Genomic DNA, 18092 nt, shown 5'->3' on the forward strand with positions numbered 1-18092 from the left:
TACATTACCATGCCGCCCATGGGCTTCATAGAACCACAATTATATATGTAACTAGTGCTCCAAGTAAGAACTTCTTTAGGAAGCTAAAAACCCTTAAGAATCCAAACAACCCTTCAGGAAGCATTGTTCTAATGGTGTATATTTTTAACTGTTTCATATTAGTCCTTCATTCATTTTCAGTATTCACTTTAGCCTGGTCAAGATGACAGTGAATCTGGAGTCTGTTCCAGAAACACTCGGCAGGAATAAGGTAGGAATACACCTTGGATGGGAGGCCAGTCCATTGCAGAGGACAACACAATTTATCTACTGGCGTGTTTGTGTGAGGGGGGAGGAAACCAGAGAACCCAGAGGAAACCCACATGGATATGGGGAGAATATGTGAGACGCCATAATGACAGTAAGCTAAGCTCAGGATTCAATACATTATTAATGAGTTTACTGAATATAATTTCAATAAAAATGATAAATCTTGTTAATGGAAATTGTTAATAGTAATTATGATTTGATGAACTGTGCCAAAAACATTTTGTATGTCCAGAAAATTTCTAGTAAACTTCTGTGTGGCCTCTGTAGACTGTTTGACAGTTGTGAGTGTACTGGCTGGAAGCTTAGAAGGATTTTGATCAGACTCAGACTGAATTTGGAGGTCTTCTAAAGCCTCTTGCCCATCACATCCCTGAATGACAGAGCCAATCAGAGGCACAGCACACTGACACTCCTCCTAGTAGTGTGTGTGTATGTGTGTGTGTGTGTGTGTGTGCACCTTTAGGTGATGTTATTAAACTCAAGACCTTTAATCTCGCCATCATGGTGAATTCTGAACAGTCTGTCAGGACCACTGTCAAAGAGGAGACCAATACACACACGCAGACGACGCACTGACACACAATTAAGATAAGTGGATAGGGGCATTATTGGAGGCTCAGAGAAAGATGGACAGGTGAGGGCAGGCAAATCAACCTGTGTGTTTGTGCATGTGTGTGTGTGTGTGATTACAGATCTGAGACGAGACCTAAATTGATTCCTGAGAGAGAGAGAGAGAGAGAGAGAGAGATGCACTAAGAGGAACAGAGAGGGAGACAGAGGCTGTGTGTGTGTGTGTGTGTGCGCACGCATAAAAATGTGTATACTATGATATACAGTATATGGATGTAGTACAATGGCAGGGGAATATCTTACATTCTAAGAAATGATACACAGAATTTTAAAAAATAAAAAAGTTAAAGTTTTATAAACTTTATAAACTGATAAAGTTACGAAATGAGAATTTTACTAAAAATTACATAGTTCAGTTAGTCACTTAATTCAGTACAATATGTAGTAGCACTGCTGGCCATTCAGTCTCCCCACAACTCTCTCTCTCTCTGTCTCTCTCTGTCTGTGTGTGTGTGTGTGAGAGTGTGTGAATGCTCTCCGATGTCACCAGCAGGCAGAGGGCTTTAGTGTTAAATGCCATAAGTCGACTGCAGTGGTTTGCATTATTAATCATCTCTGTAGAAACTGGCCTCCTCTTCTTTCGGACTTTTATCCATCTTTCTTCCAGCTCCAAACATGTCGGCCTGCTCTTTTATGGTACTCTGTTGATGCATTAGCCTCAGCTTTTAGCAATATGGAGACAGATACATATCTTAGTACAGACTGCGGTATTCTCCAAGGAAACTTTTTTGGCTTCATTGATTGGAAGCTGAGTTTATTGAGACATGTTCATATTTAGACATATCAAATTGTATATGGCATTCAAAGTGAAGAAGGGATTCATGAGGATGGGTTTATATATATATATATATATATATATATATATATATATATATATATATATATATATATATATAAATAAAAGTGTACAGCACTGTATTTTGGACGTTTACTCTCATTGTGAACCTGCATGAGCGTTCCTCCTCAAGAAGAGGATTGACTTTTGTGATCTTATCTGGATTTTTGGTGTTTTGCTGGGAAAATAATCTTGGATGGACTCTGTAGTAAATTTTCAATTTTCTTATTGAGTTTCTTAAGGATTCATCAACTATGCATGAATATGACCTTATTAGATGATCTGAACAATGATATCCCTCAAATCACATTTCACATTTCTCAAGTAATAAACAAGGCAGTAAATGCTATTAAGACACTGTAAGGTTTTAAAACCCATTTAAAAAGACAAACAAACAATCAAACAAACCAACCAAAACACTCATCATATTTGTCTAATAGTCTGTTTTAGATATTTACAAGTGATAAGTGAGAATTTATAAGCAATCTTTATGATGAACTCAATATAAATATTAAAGCTAGACTGCCTTTAAGATTTTTCAAGTGTAGGTCATAAAAAGAATTCTCCCTGACACCCAATTATTTTTGTTTAGTGGACTGAAAGCTACTGAATTTGAATCACAGACTTCCAATTTTATTAGTTTTTTTAAAAAAAGAGAACAATTGATGAATTTAGGGCCACATGGCCCTAAATTCTCCACTATTTTTTCATGCTTCACCATGATCCAATTCAAGATCCTACGTCATGCATCACATGGTGGGCTTTCCCCATTTGCGCAAGGCATTCTCATCTCATCTCATCTCATCTCATCTCATCTCATCTCATCTCATCTCATTATCTCTAGCTGCTTTATCCTGTTCTACAGGGTCACAGGCAAGCTGGAGCCTATCCCAGCTGACTACGGGCGAAAGGCAGGGTACACCCTGGACAAGTCGCCAGGGCTGACACATAGGCCCTGTCCACACAGCAACGGATTCAGGTGAATCTGATAAAATTGTTTATAGTTTCGGCCTGGCGTCCACATGGCACCGGCGTTTTGGGTGCCCCAAAACGAAATCTTTTGAGAATGGGTTCCAGGGTGAAAAAATCTGGCAACGGCGCCATTGCGAAGTTGTCTGGATGAGTAGAACGGATTTGTTTACGATGACGTCACAACCACATGACTGTCAGTGCTTCACGCCGGGTAGAAGTGTAACGAACTCGATGCGAGTTGTCAACAAATCCTATAACTTGGTTCATGAAACGCGCTTACAAAATATTTTCACTGTGAATATTTATTGTGTAATGGTGCAAAGTGAGTGAGAGAGAGAGAGAGAGAGAGAGAGAGAGAGAGAGTGAGAGAATAGCCCTTAGGGCAGAGTCTTTAGTCCAAACACTGCAGAAGCAGTACCAAACCGCGCACCACCCATGCGCTTTCCAAAAACAAAAACAATCCCGCCAGCAAACATAGGAAAAAAAAAGGAGCGATCTCACCTCTTCAGATGTTGGTTTAAGTCTGACAATACAATCCTCAAAAAGGGCGTAGAAGAACAAAGTAATCCATCAACGTGTAGCATTCAATTTATTCTGGACCATTAAAGAATTCTGGAGGATATCAGAATGTTGGCGTACTGGCTTCCATCTACCCCCATTCATTCCTCTTTCCGCGTCTTTCGTTTTACGCTACTGATTAATAATCAAAACTTTGTGTGGCTAATGGTACAGAAGAAGGGGTTTATGCGCATGCGTCTACTACTTCTATTGTTCTGGTGTCTCCGATGGGACCGTCTTACAGCGCACGTAGTGGTGTGGCATGTGTATTGCATCGTTTTCAGCAAGCGTTGCGTTGCCATATGGACCTGAAATTTTACTGATCCGTTGCCCATGTGGACACGATATTTAAAAAAAAAATCTCGTTGCCGTGTGGATGTAGCCATAGACAACCATTCACACTCACATTCACACCTACGGTCAATTTAGAGTCACCAGTTAACCTAACCTGCATGTCTTTGGACTGTGGGGGAAACTGGAGCACCCGGAGGAAAGCCACGCGGACACGGGGAGAACATGCAAACTCTGCACAGAAAGGCCCTCGCCGGCCACGGGGCTCGAACCCGGACCTTCTTGCTGTGAGGCGACAGCGCTAACCACTACACCACCATGCCGCCTGCAAGGCATTGTGGGATACATATTTGAAACAGGAGAGAAAAATGGAGGATGTGAATGAAACATGAAAGACCAACTACAGTAACGGAAAGCGAGAAGAAAAGACGTTATGTTGTGAAGGAAAGGAAACGCAGGACCAAACTAATAAATATTGGCGGTCAGCGAGCACCTCAGTGTGATCAGCTGTTCATTTAGCGACAGAATGATGTAACTGTCAGTCCACAGTCAAAGGAAACCTGTAGATGGCAGTAATGCAACACTGTGGATGCCTGCTGCTGTAAAACCCAAAAGAAGAAGAAGAAAAAGGTAAACCTGCGCATGCGCATACCGGACTTCCTCTGTCTGCTTGACTGCACAAAGCGAGCGATTTCATGCACATTATTTGCTTGGGAATCCCCTCAAATTAAATAACTTCCCAGACAGAGAATGGCTTTTTTTTTTTTAGATATTGCAGAAATAAACATATACCACACTGACCAAATTTCAGAGGGAACTAAATTTCACCAATTTTATGAAATCGAAAGGCTGTCTAGCTTTAATGTGTTTTTATTTTCCTCTTTTCTAATATGTGCTTGCTTGAAACTTAACAACAACAACAACAACAACAACAACAACAACAACAACAAATCCAAAGCCAGCCAGTAGACTACAGGAATGACAGATGAAGGATGAGAGATAGAGCAATGAAAGAGGACAAGCAGCTGTGGTAGAGCTTATTTGAAGGCAACTGAATCAACACTAAATCAATGCAATGGGATCCTGAAAACCTTAGTTACTGAGATTCAAGCTTCTTTTGAGTGTGTTAGCTGTGGCTAAATGTGCCTTATCTTTGCATTCCTAATGAGATAATAATGCTGCAAACAGTGCTGCATGGAAAGCTAATAGCCAGAAGATGTGTCTTGGTCTTTACCAATATGTTAGAGATAATTATCAGTGCTTCTTACACGTGTGCATACTTTGTTTTGGGTTCTAAAAAAGACCGAACCTCACTTAATATCCACTTTAGTGGAATTCAATCCATGCAGAGGAGAAGAAAAGGTCATTTACAAATACATTTCACAGCAGAAAAACAACCAGTGTTTGGTTTGGGAATGTTCAGACTTGAAATCACTTATACTAGAGGCCCTTATAAAGCATTTTTCTTGATTGCACACATTCACATTAACCATGTAAGCAGGGCCGGTTCTGAACACTTGAGGGCCCTAAATGAAAATTAACTCAGGAGCTCTTCCCTGATACCACTCATATTATATTACATGAAGTAATGAACAGAATTAACATGTTATTATCTTGGATGAGGCCATAACAGATTAATAGACAGTAAATAAGATCCTGAACAAGATACTAGTTAACTGTGGCTAACTAGGCCACTTTAGCATTTTGCGAGACCCTCAAGAGTAATCAATGTCTATACCAGTGTTGTAGTCGAATCACTAAACCTCAAGTCCGAGTCCAGTCTTGAGTCCCCAGTGTTAAAGTCTGAGTCAAGTCCAAGTCATTAAAAAAATTTTGAGTCGAGTCCGAGAACAAGACTCCAACCACACCATTTGATGGTGGCTGTTTCAGCGCCATTAACATTAGTTTGTTCCTGAACATGACGTATGGACAGGTGAATGTGCATTCTCTTTGTCAGGGAGTGCAAAGTAACCTGTCAGAGATGGTTGGGAGATAGATGTAAGTGCAGAAGGTGTGTTTATTAATACAAGTGAAGACAGGTAAACAATCCAGAACAGCAGGCAAAATTGTAAAACAGTGAAACAGGCAATAGGCTGAGCGAGGCGCAAACAGGCTATCGTAGACTCGGCAGAATAAAGATGAGAAACAGGAAATCAGGGATCAGGAAAGCAAACAAGGAAATAAGGCTTGGTAATGTGTCAGCAACGCAACTCAATACTTCGCAAAGTAAGTGTGTTTTCACAGTTTTTATATTGGCGCGCTGATTGCGCCTTAACCCTGTGCAGGCACAAGTCATTTACAGCGTGCGAGATTCTGCTTGGCGCGCGCGCTGTCCGGAGTACGCCTGAGAGTCTATCTAATGCACACGCCAAGGTGCACAAGTGTGACACTCTTGCATGAAATTAGTACAACAATGAATGTTAATATAAATATCTTATGCCAAATTATTATGGCATGTTACAAAAAATAAAGAAAAATCCAAATCTTCGTCTCCAATTTATGAGTCCAAATGCAGTTAATGCACAAGTCTGAGTTCAAGTCCGAGTCATCAGTGCTCAAGTCCAAGTTGAGTCATGAGTCCTTAAAATTAGGGCTCGAGTCGGACTCGAGTCCGAGTTGTAAACTCGAGTACTACAAGCCTGATCTATACATTTAAAAACAAACCAAAAAAATCGTATTTAACATATTCTATCAAGTATCATCAATAATCTATGCTCTGAGATGAGAAACAAAACAAAAAATGGAAGGAAAAAGAAAGGCTAACAGAAACTAACAAAGGACATTCATTATACTGATTATAATGAAACACTTTTTTTTAATGAACGCATTCCTTTGTTTAATCATATTTTGTTGGATACCAGAAGTTCGTTCAAATTCAGCAAACTGAGGTGAATGTTTCAGGTGAATGTTTTTCTTTGAACATTTAAATTTGAATGCTAGTGAGTGTTACACATTTAGTTAGGCCAACAACTCTGACAATATTAATCCTCTAGGCTACTAGAAACAACAAGGTATCATTTCAAAATGTAAATAAATTAGTTTCGGCTAACATGCATAATTAAATGATATCTGTGAGTCACCCGAAACTAATGATCACAGAGTTAACATTAAGGACTGATAACTACAGCATACAAAAAAGAGGCTTTCAGAAAATGTATCAACATAACTGGCAGTTAGACAAGATGACTACTTGAATTATTGTCTCATCTCATCTCATTATCTCTAGCCGCTTTATCCTGTTCTACAGGGTCGCAGGCAAGCTGGAGCCTATCCCAGCTGACTACGGGCGAAAGGCAGGGTACACCCTGGACAAGTCGCCAGGTCATCACAGGGCTGACACATAGACACAGACAACCATTCATACTCACATTCACACCTACAGTCAATTTAGAGTCACCAGTTAACCTAACCTGCATGTCTTTGGACTGTGGGGGAAACCGGAGCACCCGGAGGAAACCCACGCGGACACGGGGAGAACATGCAAACTCCACACAGAAAGGCCCTCGCCGGCCACGGGGCTCGAACCCGGACCTTCTTGCTGTGAGGCGACAGCGCTAACCACTACACCACCGTGCCGCCCTTGAATTATTGTAAGAAGATTAAATAAAATTGAGGATTGATTTTCTAGGATAATTCCTGGGATCTGGGCACACATCTCTCTTCGTCCAGGGTCCATGTTTGTTCAGTGAGAGCTACCTCCTCATACTGTTTGTGGGTGTTTGCAAGTGTTCGCAGTGAACTCAGAGCAAATAAAAAACTTTGACAATGTTCACAAATGTTCACCTTTGTTTGCTAATTTGAATGCACCTCAGCTGTTGTGATGAGAAACAGGATGAGTCAGTTGGCATGATGCATTATTCCTGTGTCTGACTGATAACTACTAGTTACATAGATACACTACAAGCACAGAGGTATGGAGGTGAGAGCTGGTAAAGTAACAACACTGGTCACTGGATTTGTTTGACTCTCTGGGTGGTTTCATAAGCAAAATTTTCTGCTGACATGCACAGAAAATCCAGATATATTATTCAATTACAGAATTAAAAATTCCCATCACACAGTCAGTGTCTGGGTCATGGAGGAAGCTGGAGCCAATCCCAGCTGACTTCAGCCAAGAGGCAGGGTACCATTATTGCAGGGCTAACACAGAGATAAACAATCATTCACATCTACACTTATGGGCAATTTAGAGTAGGTAGCTGACCTAATTCACACGTCTTTGGGAGGAAACCAGAACCCCTCAATGAAACCTCAACACCTCAAGGAAACCTCAGGCAACCTCAAGGTTCAAACCCATAATGTTCTTCCTGTTGAGGTGACAGTGCTAACCACTGCACCACCAAGTCATGTACACTGTATTGAAGTCTAAAATTAAAATTTCCTTTTCACCAGTCAGATATTACTTCACTCAATTCCAAAGTTCAAACAAGATGGCTGATACAGAGATCTACAGACAGATCATTACTGTACAGTTGCATGGTTGAACAACCACCAAAAAAACCCTAAAGAAGAAGAAAATGGCAGTGTGTTGATGAACCAACGGAGGATCAAATAAAAACTACTCGAAAACAACCCCCCCAAAATACAAAAAGAAGCAACAAAATATGGAATAAAAGTATTGTATCTTTTTTATTTTTCAGTAATTATTATTATAGCGTTTTTCACAAATTGCTACTGTCATTTCGCTGGTTTGTTTACATTCTAAGCGAAAAAGATTTTGTTGGATGTTTTGTATAAAGTATTTATTTACCAAATTTGCAAAAAATAAAAAATAAAAATGCTGTTTCTCAGTGAATATGGATATAACAAAACGGTTATTCTGCTCAATCTCGTCGTACAGTGTCTTGCAAAAGTATTCATCCCCCTTGGTGTTTGGTCTGTTTTGTTGTATTTAAAATTAAAAATGGATTTAAAAGCTGGAATTAAAATGGATTTTTGGGGGGTTAGCACCATTTAATTTACACAACATGCCTACTACTTTAAAGGTGAAAATTGTTTTATTGTGACACAAACAATAAGATAAAAAACCCAGAAATCTGGAATGCACATAGGTATTCACCCCCTAAAGTCAATACTTTGTAAAGCCACCTTTTGCTGCAATTACAGCTAGAAGTCTCTTGGGGTGTGTCTCTATTAGCTTAGCACATCTAGCCACTGGGATTTTTGCCCATTGCTCAAAGCAAAACTGCTCCAATTCCTTCAAGTTAGATGGGTTGCGTTGGTGTACAGCAATCTTCAAATTATGCTGCAGATTCTCAATTGAATTGAGGTCTGGGCTTTGATTAGGCCATTCCAAGATATTTAAATGTTTCCTTTTAAACCACTCCATTGTAGCTTTACCAGTATGTTTAGTGTCATTGTCCTGCTGTAATGTGAACCTTTGTCCCAGTCTCAAACCTCTGGCTGACTCAAACAGGTTTTCCCCCAGCATTGCCCTGTATTTAGTGCCATCCATCTTTCCTTCAGTCCTGACCAGATTTCATGTCCCTGCAGATGAAAAATATCCCCACAGCATGATGCTGCCACCACCATGCTTCACTGTAGGAATGGTGTTCTCAGGGTGTTGGGTTTGCACCACACGTGGCATTTCCCACGATGGCCAAAAAGTTCAATTTTAGTCTCATTTGACCAGAGAATCTTCTTCCATGTGTTTGGGGAGTCTGCCACATGTTGTTGGGCAAACTCCAAATGTATTTTCTTAAGCAATAGCTTTTTTTCTGGCCACTCTTCCATAAAGCCCCACTCTATGGAGTGTATGGCTTAAAGTGGTCCTATGGACAGATACTCCCATCTCCGCTGTGGATCTTTGCAGCTCTTTCAGTGTTATCTTTGGTGTCTTTGTTGCATCTCTGATTAATGCCCTCCTTGCCCGGTCTGTGAGTTTTGGTGGGCGGTCTTCTCTTGTCGGGTTTGTAGTGGTGCCATATTGTTTCCATTTTGCTATAATGGATTTAATGGTGCTCCATGGAATATTCAAAGTTTGGAATATTTTTCATAACCCAACCCTGATCTATACTTCTTCACAACTTTGTCTCTGGCCTGTTTGGAGTGCTCCTTGGTTTTCATGTTGCTTGCTTAGTAGTGCTGCAGAGTCAGGGTCCTTTCAGAACAGGTTGATTTATACAGACATCATGTGACAGATCATGTGACACTGATTGCACACAGGTGGATCTTAATCAACTAATTATGTGACTTATGAAGTGAATTGGTTGGACTGGCTCTTATTTAGGGGTTTCATAGGAAAGGGGGTGAATACCTATGCACACTCCAGATTTCTGTTTTTTTTATTTTAATTATTGTTTGTGTCACAATAAAACAACAATTTTCACCTTTAAAGTAGTAGGCATGTTGTGTAAATCAAATGGTGCTAACCGTCCAAAGATCCATTTCAATTCCATCTTGTAATGCGACAAAACAGGACAAATGCCAAGGGGGATAAATACTTTTGCAAGACACTGTACATGGCTTATGGTTGACTTGGCGCTATGCGCCTCATTGGCTATCAGCTCATTGTATGACTCGATTTCATGGAATAACTGTTAATTATGTTAATTTGTCCAGTACACAGAATCACTCCCAGACACTGTGCCCAGCACCATAAGTTCCGAATGGAAACTCTGATCTACAGATATGTACAATCCAACAAAATGTTTTCCCTAACCCAACCCAGTTAAGGAAAAAAAAAAGCTTGGGTATGCCAGTAAAGCTTAAGCTAGGATGGCTGGAGCAGTTGAAGGTTAAAGGACCTGCTCAAAGGCTGAACAGAGGCTTTTTAGTAGGTTGGGGATTTGAATTCACCTTCCAGTCACTAGCAGGGCTAATACTTCCTCGGATTCAAGGGCTAAGCCATAAGACCAAATGACTATCATGATTAAAATCATTTGTCTGCTTGATGGAGAGGACTGCTTTCATGCTCCACAGATGAGAGAGACCCCATGGGTGTCTGACTTGTGGGTCATTAATAAGCAGCAGAGGGTCTCTAATTACACTTCAATTCATCATTCTCTGCCGCCAATTAAATCGTTAACACAATTACTTGATAAAGGTGTGATGTCACTGACCTGTAAAATATTTATGGGCTAATATTAATAATTTAGGCATGATGTTAATGGAGACTATCCATGGAAAGTCCTTAACCTTTGGAGGGTGACATGAGAGAAAGAGAGAGTTATGATTCTTGGGAAATAAAAAGCATGATTTAACAGGGGACTCTTTGAATAAAGCACTATTATGATACAGCAAGGTGGGATAATTTCACCTGAAGTGAGATTTCTTCTAATATGTAAATATGCCATGGAACAAGAAGAATAACTGTATATTTTAAGTGCTATGTATTATAATAAATCTCCTCAGGAGGGATAATAGATATATTACCAGGACTCTATACATTGTTAATTGTCGGGGAGGAAAAAAAGACAGAGAAAAATGTCTTCTCATGAGATATTGGTGGTAATGCTGATTTTCTTTTTGCTTCATTAATACAAAGACTAGTATCCCTGTACCAATGCTCATACTTTGAAAAGTCTTCTTCTTCTTCTCTCTCTCTCTCTCTCTCTCTCTCTCTCTCTCTCTCTCTCTATATATATATATATATATATATATATATATATATATATATATAAAACCCCAATTCCAAAAAAGTTGGGACAAAGTACAAATTGTAAATAAAAATGGAATGCAATGATGTGGAAGTTTCAAAATTCCATATTTTATTCAGAATAGAACATAGATGACATATCAAATGTATAAACTGAGAAAATGTATCATTTAAAGAGAAAAATTAGGTGATTTTAAATATCATGACAACAACACATCTCAAAAAAGTTGGGACAAGGCCATGTTTACCACTGTGAGACATCCCCTTTTCTCTTTACAACAGTCTGTAAACGTCTGGGGACTGAGGAGACAAGTTGCTCAAGTTTAGGGGTAGGAAAGTTAACCCATTCTTGTCTAATGTAGGATTCTAGTTGTTCAACTGTCTTAGGTCTTTTTTTGTCGTATCTTCCGTTTTATGATGCGCCAAATGTTTTCTATGGGCGAAAGATCTGGACTGCAGGCTGGCCAGTTCAGTACCCGGACCCTTCTTCTACGCAGCCATGATGCTGTAATTGATGCAGTATGTGGTTTGGCATTGTCATGTTGGAAAATGCAAGGTCTTCCCTGAAAGAGACGTCGTCTGGATGGGAGCATATGTTGCTCTAGAACCTGGATATACCTTTCAGCATTGATGGTGTCTTTCCAGATGTGTAAGCTGCCCATGCTGCATGCACTAATGTAACCCCATACCATCAGAGATGCAGGCTTCTGAACTGAGCGCTGATAACAACTTGGGTCGTCCTTCTCCTCTTTAGTCCGAATGACACGGCGTCCCTGATTTCCATAAAGAACTTTGAATTTTGATTCGTCTGACCACAGAACAGTTTTCCACTTTGCCACAGTCCATTTTAAATGAGCCTTGGCCCAGAGAAGACATCTGTGCTTCCTGATCATGTTTAGATACGGCCTCTTCTTTGAACTATAGAGTTTTAGCTGGCAACGGCAGATGGCATGATGAATTGTGTTCACAAATAATGTTCTCTGGAAATATTCCTGAGCCCATTTTGTGATTTCCAATACAGAAGCATGCCTGTATGTGATGCAGTGCCGTCTACGGGCCCGAAGATCACGGGCACCCAGTATGGTTTTCCGGCCTTGACCCTTACGCACAGAGATTCTTCCAGATTCTCTGAATCTTTTGATGATATTATAAATGAATTAATTAATGAATGAATGAACCCTTTATTATCACTGAATGAACCCTTTACTATCGCTATTATCATAGCGCTGGTAACCCAGCGCAAGCAAGCAGCCATCCGCTCCTGCAGCCATTCCGTTCACGCACCCACTTGTCACACTGGGGGTGAAAATGGCGACCGCGGAAAGTTGGAGAAGGAATGCGAGGAATGCGAGAGCGTCTCCCAGCAGTGACCTTCGGGGGAAATGTTGTCTCAGCAACGGCCTTAACCAAGGCCAGTGCTGTCTCAGGGAGCCAAATGTCGATAAGATATAAATTGTTTGGTCTTTCCAGACGCAGTCTTTGCATGTCCACACCGCTCATCCATATCTGTCCATTCCGTCCATTCTGTTCAAATTGGTCTCCAAAAAACTTATTCCTTGCAAAGCCGAAAGCTTCTCCAAGATAACAACCATATCGTGGTTCAAGCTCTGAATATCCACAGTCTGAGTGCCAACAGCTTTGCCCACCGCTTCAGTCATATCGGGCAGCTTTGTGGGGCTTTGAACAGCTGTCACCATTGTCTTATTTCCTCGATATACCAGGGCAATGCCTAATCCAATCAGCAAAAGTCCTGTAATCGTGGTTCCGAATAGGTAGATATCCTCAATGTCCTCCACAGAAAGAATCGCCAGGCACACAACTCGCCACCGCTCCCACGTGTCCATCGCGTAACCAGCCGCAAACGTTCCGGCAGGACAGGCGGGTTCCCCCTTACCCAGGCTTCTCGTCGAGAAAACTGTGTCAATTTCGTTAGGAGACCAGTTTATTAATTCCATGCTTTTTTTAGTTTAGAAAGTAATGCGGAGAGTCTCTTCAAAAAGTACAGCAGACGAAACAAGACAAAGAAGCACAAGCAGGGAAAAAAAAGGAGGGAGAGGGAGAGCAGAGAGAATGCGACCGCCTTCCGTGGAAGCACGGAGAAAAAAAAATTATGCACTGTAGATGATGATATGTTCAAACTCTTTGCAATTTTACACTGTCGAACACATCTGGAAGACACTGTCTGATATTGCTCCACTATTTGTTGGTGCAGAATTAGGGGCATTGGTGATCCTCTTCCCATCTTTACTTCTGAGAGCTGCTGCCACTCCAAGATGCTCTTTTTATACCCAGTCGTGTTAATGACCTATTGCCAATTGACCTACCTGTAATGAGTTGCAATTTGGTCCTCCAGCTGTTCCTTTTTTGTACCTTTAACTTTTCCAGCCTCTTATTGCCCCTGTCCCAACTTTTTTGAGATGTGTTGCTGCCATGAACTTTCAAATGAGCCAATATTTGGCATGAAATTTCAAAATGTCTCACTTTCGACATTTGATATGCTGTCTATGTTCTATTGTGAATACAATATCAGTTTTTGAGATTTGTAAATTATTGCATTCTGTTTTTATTTACAATTTGTACTTTGTTCCAACTTTTTTGGAATTGGGGTTGTATATATGAACTTTCCCCTCCCTCTGTATCATGGCTGAAGTGCCCTTGAGCAAGTCACCTAACCCCCAACTGCTCCCCAGGTGCTGTAGTATGGCTGCCCACTGCTCTGGGTATGTGTGTAGGCTCATGTGTATGTTCACTGCTTCCGATGGATTAAATGCAGAGGAGGAATTCCACTGTGCTCGTGTACATGTGACAAATAACAGCTTCTTATTTAGAATCCATTATATCCTTATATCCATTCTCTCTCTTGAAAATGGACAAAGTTTTTAATTTACTCTTTTTCATCTCTTAATGATTGTTATTTGTTACAGATTAGAAAGAGGAAAAAAAGGAATTAATGTGACAGTCTGCATATGAATAATGGACAGATCTAGGTTATCTCATGATGAGAACTCTTTTCTCCTCTCTGTACAGTGGAATATGAATGAGCATTATTAAAATTATCCTTCATAATCCAGTATCTACTGCTCTCTCTCTCTCTCTCTCTCTCTCTCTCTCTCTGAGATTCTGGGAAATGATAATGTCAGCAGGAAGCAGTGGTAACGGCTCCAGATCGATATCCTGCTAATAACTGCACCATCAGACCAAACCTCTTTCTCACACACACAACCTCACCCAACCCAAATCATAGGAGCATGCATACCTCATCCCAAATTAAGAATATTTATAGAAATGGATTACATCTTTACAAAAGCGTGAATATGGCTTAATAAACACATCTTAATATCTTTTTGATAAAATAATCATTATATTTGCTTTTCTTCTCATTGCATATGAGCAATCACAGGCAGAGATATCGATATTTAAATTTAAAGCACAGCAGTGTATTTTAGCATAGCCTATTTTGGTTGTTACTCTTTGTCAAAGATGGATATTTGGAAGCCCTAATAAAATTTTCTGTGACAAAGAATTTGAATTATAGTATCACTAAAGGTGGGCAGCACAGTGGTTAGCACTGTCACCTCACAGCAAGAAGGTTCTGGGTTTGAGCCCAGCTGCTGACAGGGGCCTTTCTGTATGGAGTTTGCATGTTCTCCCCGTGTCTGCGTGGGTTTCCTCCGGGTGCTCCGGTTTTCCCCACAGTCCAAAGACATGCAGGTTAGACTAATTGGAAACTCTAAATTGACCGTAGGTGTGAGTATGAATGGCTGTTTGTTTCTATGTGTCAGCCCTGTGATGTGTACCCTGCCTCTCACCCATAGTCAGCTGGGATAGGCTCCAGCTGTGACCCTGTCCAGGATATGTGGTTAGGGAGGATGGCTGGATGTCACTAAAGGTAGTTCAAACATTGACTCCTCTTCTAAAAGCATTTTTCTACATGTTTTTGTGTCCTGTGAATGGCTTCAGACCTAAGGCTATATTTATTAATATTTTAGTAAAGTTGTGTGTAAATGATAGCATAAGCCAAGCCTAAACTAAAAATTTCTGCTGGAAGATTCATCCATCCATTATCCGTCACCGCTTACAGTCAGTTTAGAGCCATCAATTACGTAACCTAACCTGCATGTGGGGACTGTGGGGGAAACCGGAGCACCTGAAGGAAACCCATGCAGACACAGGGAGAACATGCAAACTCCACACAGAAAGGCCCCGATCAGCTGCTGGGCTCAAACCCAGAACCTTCTTGCTGTGAGGCGACAGTGCTAACCACTACACCACCGTGCCTCCCACTGAAAGATTCAGAAATGCTGATTTTCTTCTTACTCACGTGTACATATTGATGAACAACAATTACCTGTAAACTAACCAGGCGCATGCACGGCACAACTGATTTGCATTTGGTGACACTCAAAAAACTCCATAAAAGGCCAATTTCACTGTGCTGAAATGATGAGTAATTAAAAAAAAAGACTTTCTCAGCAGGAGATGTGAAAATGATTTAGACTCATATCTATGCCAATACAAATACTTTGTGTTATTTCAAAGTGTAACAGCACCTGAAAATATTCAAAGCTAGAGATAAATTATAAAACAGGTGAATCAGGTGTTGTTAAATTGAAGTAAAATGAAAATGGTCTGATATGAGTACAGAGGAGAAAAAAATGTCTCAGCAGATGTGCTGGAATGTTGCATTGCATTCAAAGAAGATGCCATGGCAAATGAAATCAATTTACATATCAGCTTTCATCTTCTGAAAAAGTCATAGCTGTCTTTAAACAATCAGCTGGGCCATTCATTTGTCTTTGTGCAGACATCTTTCTGTCCTCCGTTTATATGGTGGCGTACCTTTTGTTGTAATTGAATAACTTGTTTTATTTGTCTTAATTGATTGGTTTATGTTAGCTCAGTTTCCTTATTTTCCATATTCTTTAATTAATGTCAATAATATAAAATGACTGGGTTTCACAAAATTTTCTTGATGGTACTCTGTGTCCCTGACCTACTGAACTGGCATAAGGATGTGTTTTTGATAGTGACTCCAAAACACACTGTCATGCCGGGATCAGACTACACAATATTTTTGTCTTTCATTATGGTCACCATGTCAGACTAGGCAATCAAAGTGCCATAAATTCTTGCTGTGTCTTGGTCAACACTACAAGTTTGGCTCTGACCAATCATCATTCACGTCCTTGTACGAGGAGGAAGGCCAAGAGGGGGGACAAGAAATTGTCAATCATGGTTACAGAAGGGAAGTGAAGGAATACTCTGTCGGAGTTGTCAACCTCTATGAGAAAATGCAAAAAATTCTGGGTGTCCCAAATGCCACATCACTGTTCTTCAATTATGTCACACGACAAGGCCTGTTGGGCGGCACGGTGGTGTAGTGGTTAGCGCTGTCGCCTCACACCAAGAAGGTCTGGGTTCGAGCCCCGTGGCCAACGAGGGCCTTTCTGTGTGGAGTTTGCATGTTCTCCCTGTGTCCGCGTGGGTTTCCTCTGGGTGCTCTGTTTCCCCCCACAGTCCAAAGACATGCAGGTTAGGTTAACTGGTGACACTAAATTGACCGTAGGCGTGAATGTGAGTGTGAATGGTTGTCTGTGTCTATGTGTCAGCCCTGTGATGACCTGGCGACTTGTCCAGGGTGTATCCCGCCTTTCGCCCGTAGTCAGCTGGGATAGGCTCCAGCTTGCCTGCGACCCTGTAGAACAGGATAAAGCAGCTAGAGATAATGAGATGAGACACAGCCTGTTCATTGTTCCCAACATTCATATTTGGGCCCAACACTGGAAATTTGTTGGCCAGGACAAAATTGTGTTAAAGTTGAGCTGAATTCATGTTGTGTGATACCAGCATAAGTCGTTCTGGATAAGGGCGGCTGCTGAATGCTGTACAAATAAGCAATTTAAACTTGACAGTGTATTCCATATATAAAAGTACAGCAATTCATACAAATTGTATGATCTGAAACTGATCAACCAATACATACAGTACCAGTCAAAAGTTTGGACACACCTTCTAATGCAATGTTTTTTCTTTATTTTTATTAATTAAAAGACCTTACCTCACCTCGCCTCTTCGTGCTTAGTTACGCATAAGGCCGCCACACGATTCCTCCAATCATTTCTGTCCTTAGCAAGGACCCGGACCCTCTCCCACGACCTCCAGCCTGCTTCATCCCTCTCCTTTTCAATCGTCTGTCACCATGTTGTTTTAGGCCTGCCAACTTTTCGTCGCCCTTCGGGAGTCCACGTCAATGCTGTGACACAATGGTGATCTCTGTCCATTCTCAACACATGGCCAATCCATCTCCACCTCCTCTGTTTGACAAGGTCACTTAACCTATCGCATCCACATATTTCATTTAGTTCCGTCTTGGAGATTATGTACGGCCAATGTATGCCCAGGATTCTTTTTAGGCACTTGTACTGGAAGGAATCCAGTTTCTCATTGTCCGCCAGGTTGGTTTTCCAAGTTTCACATCCGTATAGCAGCACAGGTTTGACTAGTGTGTTGTACAGTCGGATCTTGGTTTTTCTACTGATCTTCTTGGACCCCCAAACTTTCCTCAGCCTTCCAAACGTCGCCTTCGCTTACCCTAACCTTCTCTCTATATCCTTGTCGGCACCTCCACTGTCGCTCACCGTAGCACCAAGATTAACAAATTCTTGGACTTCCCGTATCTCCTCATTATTACCAAATTTAATCCTCCTACTTGGATCTTTACTGTTAATCTTGAGGACCTCGGTTTTCTTCCTACTGATCCGCAGGCCTATCGTGCTTGCTGTGTCAGACAACTTGGTTGTTTTCCTCTGCATTTGGGCTGCTGTAGTTGACACTAGTGCAATATCGTCGGCGAAGTCAAGATCTTCAAGCTGACTAGTCATCTTCCACCGTATGCCGGTA

The sequence above is a fragment of the Neoarius graeffei genome, chromosome 10, assembly GCF_027579695.1.
Source record: "Neoarius graeffei isolate fNeoGra1 chromosome 10, fNeoGra1.pri, whole genome shotgun sequence".
In the NCBI taxonomy this organism is placed as follows: Eukaryota; Metazoa; Chordata; class Actinopteri; order Siluriformes; family Ariidae; genus Neoarius; species Neoarius graeffei.